Source organism: Silurus meridionalis, chromosome 27 (genome assembly GCF_014805685.1).
Source record: "Silurus meridionalis isolate SWU-2019-XX chromosome 27, ASM1480568v1, whole genome shotgun sequence".
Taxonomy (NCBI): Eukaryota; Metazoa; Chordata; class Actinopteri; order Siluriformes; family Siluridae; genus Silurus; species Silurus meridionalis.
In genome coordinates this window covers 16391617-16401089 of record NC_060910.1, presented here as the reverse complement: position 1 = coordinate 16401089, position 9473 = coordinate 16391617, and the positions used below count along the sequence as shown (strand labels likewise).

Sequence of the window (9473 nt, the reverse complement as noted above, 5' to 3'; positions counted from 1 at the left end):
GCTTTGGGGTGTTTTTCTGTACATAGGACAGGGCGACTGCACTGTATTAAGTAGAGGACTTTGGGGAACAACCTCCTTCCCTCAGTTAGAGCATTGAAGATGGGTCAAGGCTGGGTCTTCCGACAAGACAATGACCCGAAGCACACAGCCAGTAAAACCAAGGAGTGGCTCTGTAAGAAGCATATCAAGGTTCTAGCATGGCCTAGCCAGTCTCCAGACCTAAACCCAATAGAGAATCTTTGGAGGGAGTTCAAACTCCGTGTTTCTTAGCGACAGACCAGAAACCTGACTGATCTAGGGAAGATCTGTGTGGAGGAGTGTGCCAAAATCCCTCCTGCAGTGTGTGCAAACCTGGTGAAAACTACAGGAAACGTTTGACCTCTGTAATTGCAAACAAAGGCTTCTGTACCAAATATTAACATTGAATTTTTCAGGTGTTCAAATACTTATTTGCAGCTGTATCATACAAATAAATAGTTAAAAATCATATACAGTATTGAAATTTCTGGATTTTCTTTTTAGATTATGTCTCTCACAGTGGACATGCACCTCGATGACAATTTCAGACCCTCCATGATTTCTAAGTGGGAGAACTTGCAAAATAGCAGGGTGTTCAAATACTTATTTTCCTCACTGTATGTATATATGTATGTGTGTAATATATATATATATATATATATATATATATATATATATATATATATATATATATATACAGGAGTGCAGAATTATTAGGCAATGAGTATTTTGACCACATCATCCTCGTTATGCATGTTGTCTTACTCCAAGCTGTATAGGCTGGAAAGCCTACTACCAATTAAGCATATTAGGTGATGTGCATCTCTGTAATGAGAAGGGGTGTGGTCTAATGACATCAACACCCTATATCAGGTGTGCATAATTATTAGGCAACTTCCTTTCCTTTGGCAAATGGGTCAAAAGAAGGACTTGACAGGCTCAGAAAAGTCAAAAATAGTGAGATATATTGCAGAGGGATGCAGCAGTCTTAAAATAGCCAAGCTTCTGAAGCGTGATCATCGAACAATCAAGCGTTTCATTCAAAATAGTCGACAGGGTCGCAAGAAGCGTGGAAAACCAAGGCGCAAAATAACTGCCCGTGAACTGAGAAAAGTCAAGCGTGCAGCTGCCAAGATGCCACTTGCCACCAGTTTGGCCATATTTCAGAGCTGCAACATCACTGAGTGCCCAAAAGCACAAGGTGTGCAATACTCAGAGACATGGCCAAGGTAAGAAAGGCAGAAAGTCGACCACCACTGAACAAGACACACAAGCTGAAACGTCAAGACTGGGCCAAGAAATATCTCAAGACTGATTTTTCTAAGGTTTTATGGACTGATGAAATGAGAGTGAGTCTTGATGGGCCAGATGGATGGGCCCGTGGCTGGATTGGTAAAGGGCAGAGAGCTCCAGTCCGACTCAGACGCCAGCAAGGTGGAGGTGGAGTACTGGTTTGGGCTGGTATCATCAAAGATGAGCTTGTGGGGCCTTTTCGGGTTGAGGATGGAGTCAAGCTGAACTCCCAGTCCTACTGCCAGTTTCTGGAAGACACCTTCTTCAAGCAGTGGTACAGGAAGAAGTCTGCATCCTTCAAGAAAACATGATTTTCATGCAGGACAATGCTCCATCACACACGCCCAAGTACTCACAGCGTGGCTGGCAAGAAAGGGTATAAAAGAAGAAAATCTAATGATATGGCCTCCTTGTTCACCTGATCTGAACCCCATTGAGAACCTGTGGTCCATCATCAAATGTGCGATTTACAAGGAGGGAAAACAGTACACCTCTCTGAACAGTGTCTGGGAGGTTGTGGTTGCTGCTGCACGCAATGTTGATGGTGAACAGATCAAAACACTGACAGAATCCATGGATGGCAGGCTTTTGAGTGTCCTTGCAAAGAAAGGTGGCTATATTGGTCACTGATTTGTTTTTGTTTGGTTTTTGAATGTCAGAAATGTATATTTGTGAATGTTGAGATGTTATATTGGTTTCACTGGTAAAAATAAATAATTGAAATGGGTATGAATTTGTTTTTGTTGTTGCCTAATAATTATGCACAGTAATAGTCACCTGCACACACAGATATCCCCTAAAATAGCTAAAACTAAAACTACTTCCAAAAATATTCAGCTTTGATATTAATGAGTTTTTTGTGTTCATTGAGAACATGGTTGTTGTTCAAATTAAATCCTCAAATAAAATTAATCCTCAAAATACAACTTGCCTAATAATTCTGCACTCCTGTATATATATATATATATATATATATATATATTACACACATACATATGTGTGTGTGTGTATATATATATATATGTATATATATATATTCTGATCCTCAAAGACCTGTTAGTCTGCCTTTTAAATGTCCACCTCCACTACATTATTATCCTAAATTAGATGCACCTGTCTGAGGTCGTTAGCTGCATAAAGACACCTGTCCACCCCATACAATCAGTAAGAATCCAACTACTAACATTGCCAAGACCAAAGAGCTGACCAAAGAGCTGTCCAAAGACACTAGAGACAAAATTGTACACCTCCACAAGGCTGGAAAGGGCTATGGGGAAATTTCCAAGCAGCTTGGTGAAAAAAGGTCCACTGTTGGAGCAATCATTAGAAAATGGAAGAAGATGACTGTCAATCTCCCTCGGACTGGGACTCCATGCAAGATCTCACCTCGTGGGGTCTCAGTGATCCTAAGGAAGGTGAGAAATCAGCCCAGAACTACAGGAGGAGCTGGTCAATAACCTGAAAAGAGCTGGGACCACCGTTTCCAAGGTTACTGTTGGTAATACACTAAGACGTCATGGTTTGAAATCATGCATGACACAGAAGGTTCCCTGCTTAAACCAGCACATGTCCAGGCACCTCTTAAGTTTGCCAATGACCATTTGGATGATCCAGAGGAGTCATGGGAGAAAGTCATGTGGTCAGATGAGACCAAAATAGAACTTTTGGGTTATAATTCCACTAAATGTGTTTGGAGGAAGAAGAATGATGAGTACCATCCCAAGAACACCATCCCTACTGTGAAGCATGGGGGTGGTAGCATCATGCTTTGGGGTATTTTTCTGTACATGGGACAGGGCGACTGCACTGTATTAAGTAGAGGACTTTGGGGAACAACCTCCTTCCCTCAGTTAGAGCATTGAAGATGGGTCAAGGCTGGGTCTTCCGACATGACAATGACCCGAAGCACACAGCCAGGAAAACCAAGGAGTGGCTCTGTAAGAAGCATATCAAGGTTCTGGCATGGCCTAGCCAGTCTCCAGACCTAAACCCAATAGAGAATCTTTGGAGGGAGTTCAAACTCCGTGTTTCTCAGCGACAGACCAGAAACCTGACTGATCTAGGGAAGATCTGTGTGGAGGAGTGTGCCAAAATCCCTCCTGCAGTGTGTGCAAACCTGGTGAAAAACTACAGGAAACGTTTGACCTCTGTAATTGCAAACAAAGGCTTCTGTACCAAATATTAACATTGAATTTTTCAGGTGTTCAAATACTTATTTGCAGCTGTATCATACAAATAAATAGTTAAAAAATCATATACAGTATTGAAATTTCTGGATTTTTCTTTTTTAGATTATGTCTCTCACAGTGGACATGCACCTCGATGACAATTTCAGACCCTCCATGATTTCTAAGTGGGAGAACTTGCAAAATAGCAGGGTGTTCAAATACTTATGTTCCTCACTGTATGTATATATATATATAGTGTGTGTGTGTGTATATATATATATATATATATATATATATATATATATATATATATATATATATATATATATATATTACACACATACATATGTGTGTGTGTGTATATATATATATGTATGTGTATATATATATATATATATATATATATATATATATATATATATATATATATATATATATATATATATATATATATATATATATATAGTGTGTGTGTGTGTAAGAGAGAGAGAGAGAACTGAGTACACAGTGAAATGATAGAATGTTGCTCCAGAACCCTGGTGCTATATTAAACAACATAGAGCTACATCACACAACATAAAGCTACATCACAGAACACAAAACAGCATGTAAACAGTATAGTATGATTAAATACAAATAATAAATAGTGGTGGAATGGATTGAGATGAGTAATGAGTGTGTTTTGAGATCAGGTTGTACAGTTCAGTAACACACAGTTGAGTGAGTGTGCGAGTTTCAGTTCAGGTATGTGTGTTAAGGAGCCTGATGTCTTGAGGGGGAAAAAACTGTTGCACAGTCTGGATGTGATGGCCCGAATGCTTCAGTACCTCTTTCCTGATGGCAGGAGGGTGAAGTCAGTGTGTGTGTGAGTGGGGCGGGGGGTCATTCACAATGAGTGTACGAGACTCTGATGATCTCAGCTGTCCTAACTATCCTCTGTAGGGTCTTGCGATCTGAGACGATGCAGTTTCCGAACCAGGCAGTGATGCAGCTGCTCAGGAAGCTCTTGATAGTCCGTCTGTAGAACATGGTTAGGATGGGGGGAGGAAGATGAATTATCCTCAGCCTTCTAAGGAGGTAAAGATGTTACTGGGCTTTCTTTGTTTTGACTGGTGTTGAGTGACCAGGTGAATCTCTGCCAGATGTAAACCAAGAAATTTGGTGCTCTTGACGATCTCCACTGAGGGATCCATCGATGATCAGTGGAGAATAGCAACTCTGTGCTCTCCTGAAGTCAGCAACCGTCTCTTTAGTTTTGTCCATGTTTAGAGACAGGTTGTTGGCTTTACACCAGGCTGTTAACTGTTATCTCTGTATGCTGACTTGTCGTTCTTGCTGATGAGACCCACCACGGTCGTGTCCTTGGCGAAATTGATGTGATTCGAGCTGTGCATTGCTGCAGAGTGAACAGCAGTATGCTGAGCATGCAGCCCTGAGGGGCCCCAGTGCTCAGTGTGGTGGTCCTAGAGATGCTGTTCCTGATCCGGACTGACTGAGTAACCAGTCAGGAGAGAGTTGTTCAGGCCCAGCAGGCTTCACTTCTCAATCAGGTGCTGAGGGATGATTGTGTTGAATGCTGAAGTCTATAAACAGCATTCGTACACAAGTGTCCTTTTTGTTCAGGTGGGTGAGATTTGGGTTGGTAGTATTTCTGCTGGTAGTATTTGTTGGTGTTGCTTACTTTTTGTTAGTGTTGCTCGTATTTGTGTTGGTAGTGTTGGTTTGGGAAAACGTGTATCAGGTAAATGTAGAATAAAAAGGAAAAGCTATTTACTTGTAATTGGAATGTTCATGACAATGACAGCGCAGAGACGAGGTCGGATTCAAACCGGGAACCTCACACATGAGAGGCCAGGCTCTTACCACTAAACCACCAAGTCCTGCCTGAAACACTACATTTCTGGGCAGGGCTTATCTTCTAAAATCAAACCCTCTAAAAACTTGTAATAAACCTCAAAATTAGAGCCATCAGAATTAAATGTAAAATTCACTGAATATTCGAATAGCTGCAGTTTTTTAAACACAGATCACCACAGATTCCAAACATTTATACAGTATATATGTTCACCCTGATCTGGAAAAGTTCTCTATTCTGAAGCATAAATGTAGGAGAGTTGTAGCTCAGTGGTTAAGGCTCAGAGTTACTGATCGGAAGGTCAGAGGTTCAAGCCCTGGTATTGCCAAGCTTCCATGCTTGGGCCCTCAACCATCTGTGCCATACGAAGCTGAGATATGTGAAGGAATTTGACTATGCTGTAATTCTTATGTGACTATTCTAAAACAACACTAACAATACTGATAACTGGGGAAAATTGTTAAATTGGGATAAATGGAAAATTCAGCCCACCCTTTACATGATAACATACAGAGGCAGCGGAGTTCATTCTCCAACAGACTGATTCTGTCACAAAGAACGGTTCAGCAAATTATTCCTACCATATACTATTGCACTGTACAATCACTCACCTCTATGTAACGGATGTTAGTATCAACTTATATACACATTATATTATTCACTGTCACTTTACACACAGATTCTGCACCATCCATTTAGTTTCTTTTTGAATTGTCAGTTGCACTCTTTTAGGTAGAATCATCCCCCCACCCCCGACTGGTGTTTTTGTAACCACCTGTAATACAATAATTTCCCCCCACAAGATCAATAAATTATATTGAAATAAAATAATAATTGAAAGTTAAACTGCTCCCCTCATCCCCTTACTCTTACATCACAATTATCACTCACAGAAATGCCATTGCACCCAAGGATGTGTGGGCCAATTTATCATAAAACTAGCTCGCTAACAGGCTAGTTGTTTAGTGTCCTAACAAGTGAGCAGGCCATTATCTATCAGTTGTTATCTCTCACTCTCTCTCACACACACACCCCTCTCTCATGGACGTTCCCTCACTAACCCCTCTTACAAGGCACCACTTTATCAAGAGAAGTTTATGAGACGAGTGCGTATGGCTGGAGAGCACTTCCTCCTCATTGTTGGACAGAGAAATTAGTGCAATTTAATGCGTTAAAATAACGAGGAATGTTTGATTTGTTATGAATGTCCTGAGAGAAGGCGTGTTCTGGGTGATCATCATATCTACTTCTGGTTCTGCAAGTGTCCAGTCTTGAGACAGGGTTTAGGGTCTGACTCTGAGAGACACTCCCCCTGGTGCACAGGAACAGAATAGCAGTGGAAGAGAACAGGTGAGAAAATACATATTTAAAAGGCTGTACCAGACCTGCCACCTTCTACAAGTAACTCTACTGTATTAGGAGCAGAAAGAGAGAGGAAGAAAGAGAGGGGGATAATAAGAGAGAGCCCTTGTTTACTAGATCTTCAAATGAAGATAATGTAGGTGTGTTGAACACTACTAAAACAGAAAAAGCTGATAAAAGTAATTGCAACGTGTGCGTGTGTGTCTCTCTCTCTCTCTCTCTCTCTCTCTCTCTCTCTCACTCTCTCACTCTCTCTCTCTCACCCCTTTGGAGCATTACACAAGTGAACAAAGTGAAGCAGAGTGTGATAAAGCTTCTGCCACACACAGATGTTAATTTATTAAAATGCCTGTTAATATTAAATTATCTATAATATCTAAAAATATAGAACAGTGAGAGTTGCTCTGAAACAATCGGATGAATTTGAGAGATCAGACAGAAGTTGACGCACAATCAATTACACAAGAAACCTTGATTTGTGATTGTAAAAGGAATCTAAATTGCTGAATCAGGACATGTGAAGGCTGGCGAGATGTAAAGCATTGGAGACGTCCAGTGCTTCAGCAGGCGAGATCTCCAGATCCAGCTGCTGATTAAAGTTCTCCGGATGAGGGGCCGAGACTCTACTACACACAGTGAAGAGCTGAAGGGAGCACGCTGGAATCAGACACGCCCGAGCCGTCACACACCACATTCTCACCTCGACCGGGAACCCGCTCCAGCTGCCAGAACCGTCGGTCCGCATATACTGTGTACACACACATGCACAAAATCTCACACAAATAAGTACACCCCGCACATTTCGGCAACTGTTTAATGTTCTCAAGGGACATTACTATAGAAATAAAATGTGGATATAGTTTTAGCTTGTATAGCAGTACTGTCCTCTGAAAATAACATGCATTCATTATTGTAAAAATAACTGCCTACGAAAGTGAGTACACCCCAAGAGGACATGTAAAAAAAATGTGTCCAAAGTGTCTATATTTAGTGTGAACATTTTTATCTAGCACTGCCTTAATCCTCCTGGGCATGGAATTCACCAGGAGGTCCATGTTTACTTCAATGAATCACAGCTCCCCAGGACGAGCAGTACTCATGCAGACCCACCCCATTTATTTTATAAAAAAAAATAAAAAAAATAAAAATCATTTTTTTTTGCCTTGGGAGTAAAAATGTCAAAATTGACCCGTAACACCATAGATTTTAGTACTGTATAGTGAATAAAATAAAAATAAAATGTATTTATGAGTTGCATTCTAATACCCCTTGGTAATAGTCAGGCAACATAAAATTTCAATTATTTATAGAACAAGGTGATATCAGAGAAACTGTACCTCATAACTTTTATATTAATTAAATAATCACATTTGTTTTCTGTTAATTGGTTTATTATAATTAGTTACTTTGAACGTTATGTTGCTCTTATCTGAATGTGAAACTTTTACTATGTATTTATTTATATTTGTAACAAACAGTGTCAAACAGAAATGCTGCATTAATCGCGCGTTAATAAAGATTTGTAGCGTTAAAATGAATTTGCGTTACTTAAATCAAATTTAAAGCTTTAACACTAACCAAAAAAAAGTGGGAAAAATTGGGCAAATGTGATCATTAAACACTAAATCACTCTTAACAAATATGAAACAAAATAGTTTTTCAAAAAAGTCCACTTTGGACGAGAAATTAACAGTTGCATTGTCATGAACTAAGAACGACTCCAACCTTTCACCTATTAACATTGAAATTAGGGCCAAATTAAACGAACCACACTGACAAAGTGATCATTTAAGAGTCAGATTAACAGCATACGATAAATATATAAAATTATTCAACAACAGGTAAAAGGTTAAAGTTTATTTATTATTATTATTATTTTACCTCAGACGCTGAAGGTTCCTCAGAACGCCTCGAGGTCTGAGGTGGCTACAGCGCGCGTGTGCGCGCATGCGCGTGCAGTGGGCTGAGGAGACTTTAGTTACATGTTAAAAAAGCAAACAATAAAATTAAAAAAAGCTAATACGAACTATTGTTCGCAAACAAACATTAATTCGCTTTTATATTTACAAATAAACACAAAAATAATCACTGTGAATAACAAATGAATTTTGTGTGATGACTCGTACATTTTCCCTGTTAACAAAAAAATATTTGAGGTAAATTTAACACACTGTGAAATAAATCTAAACTTATTATATAAGATAGTCACATTATTTTCCTGTAGCGAACGTTTAATAATAGTAAAAATAAAAAAATTCATAACAGGTAAAAAAAAAAAAAAGTTTACCTCAGACGCCGAAATTTCATCAGAACGTCTCGAAGTCTCGGGTTAGCAGGTGGCTACAGCACGCGTATGTGCGCATGCGCGGGCAGCGGCGGAGGGAGGCGGGAGGCAGTTGAATAATAATAAAATAAAATAATTACAAAATGAATTAAGCTTAAGATAAAAATAAACAAATATCCTTCTCAAATGTAATATATTTCAAGAACATAATGTTCAGAGGATTTTCTTGAAATCAAGTAGCTCTTAAGAGATGATATGATAGCAGATGATACAATAAAAAAAAGGTGTACCATTTCAACACACTTCATTTCGATTTGGTTCGCAAAACCAATTTAATTTAGACTCAATTCGAATATTTAGTTCAGTTCAGATTATGGTTTTCATCATTGGAAAAGTGTTGCAGAATTGTATTTCCCACAGGGTTTCACTGTATGAATCCTATAAGGTTCTTGCAAAACAAAATTGTTTCATTTACAGTCAAATCTGTTTTTTT

The 9473-nt window shown here is 39.2% G+C and overlaps 1 long non-coding RNA gene across 1 annotated transcript; it reads right to left on the bottom strand.

Moving 5' to 3' along the window:
* Positions 1-6999: 6999 nt before the first annotated feature.
* Positions 7000-9077, bottom strand: LOC124380710. Its single transcript, XR_006924717.1, has 3 exons — positions 8984-9077; positions 8578-8668; positions 7000-7444 (listed from the first exon to the last, which is right to left on the bottom strand). It is a non-coding gene; the product is annotated as an uncharacterized LOC124380710 (long non-coding RNA).
* Between the last annotated feature and the right edge of the window lie 396 nt (positions 9078-9473).